Below are 1573 nucleotides of genomic sequence, written 5' to 3'. Positions count from 1 at the left end.
AAAATGCTTAAAATAGTTATGGGCCAGTGTTTCTTTTCAACACTTATATTATGAAATATATTATACATGAATAGAATTCACTTTACATAATGTAAAAACAATTTCATAAATAAACATCAATGTAGTAAAAAAGTGTCTCGACAGACAGACGGACAGAAAAGTGACTCTATAAGGGTTTAGTTTTTCTCCTATGAGGTACAGAACCTTAACATAAAAAATACTAAATTTTAATTGAGTTTTATTGCGTATATGGAACTGACAGTGAACTGTGAACTAAAAAGAAATATGTTTATATTGAATATTGTTTTTGAAGTGATACAATTACTAAGTAAATACGTTTTGATACATAATGTATGGAGTGACAAATAAAAAAACTAATTTTGTTTTATTTTTCTTCCAATCAAATAAAAGTAATTTAAATTTCATCTTAGCGTGACGATGAATAATTGTTTTTCATTTATTGTTGAATAAAATTATGGGTTTATTTTATAGTTCTCTTGTGTTTGCTACATTATGAGATTTCTAATATGCTTTTTATTACTCGGTACGTAAATACACTGACGATTTTTTTCAGATTTTTAGGTTATATTACATTAATAGACAATACTTTTTTATTCTTTAATACCATAAACAATTAAATTTGGTTTAAAACTCTGAATATGGGGATAAACAGAACTAAAATGGGGAATTACCAGTTTGTAAATAATCTCGTTTTTTCGTAATGCCAATGTTTGGATGGATGTTTGTTTGAAGATATCAGCAAAACAGCTATATGGTTGTCACTAAAATTTGACATAGATGTAGAACATAGTCTAGAAGAACACAAAGGCTACGCGGACGGAGTTGTTAGTTCGTTTTTTTACAGTTTTTATATTACAGCTATGAACCGCGAATTCGTCCACGCGGCATAAAAAAGTAGCCTATGTGTTCGTCCAGACTATGTTCTATATCTATGACAAATTTAATCGAAATCCGTTTAGCCGTTCTACAGTCAGCGTCATATAGATCGTCACAGACAAGATATGCAAATATATAGGTACATCAAAAGTAATCAATTATATCGGTACAACAAAAGTCCTCAAAATAATAGATACATTCACCCTGCTCAAATACATCGGTACATACACAGCGTCAAATATATGAGTACATGCAAGATGCTCATAAATATCGTAGCAGCCACAGCGTCATAAGTAACGAAGCAGTCAAGGTGCGCAAAAATATCGGTACATTTGACAAAATTGAACTCTATCTCTATATACTTGTGATACAATTTGGAATAAACTACTTCTGTTACATTCATTTGACACTTTGTATTAACATTATAGGTTGTCCGGAAAGTTCGTTCTGATTTTCGATATAAAGCTTACAATAGACTGTAGCTGAAGTGGATTCATTTTCGGATTTCCACCATTATCAAACGTCACAAAAATTTCTATATTGTGAATAATTTCATTTCATTGGTTGAGATAAAAACTATTTTTTAAAATTTTTTCCAATAATAAAAGACGTTTTAGGTATAGAGTCGTACCAATATAATTTAAAAACATTTCTAAAAATTTAAGAGAACAGGGTT

Source organism: Papilio xuthus, unplaced genomic scaffold (genome assembly GCF_000836235.2).
Source record: "Papilio xuthus unplaced genomic scaffold, Pxut_1.1 DF825355.1, whole genome shotgun sequence".
Taxonomy (NCBI): Eukaryota; Metazoa; Arthropoda; class Insecta; order Lepidoptera; family Papilionidae; genus Papilio; species Papilio xuthus.
Note: the sequence above shows the minus strand (reverse complement) of the source record.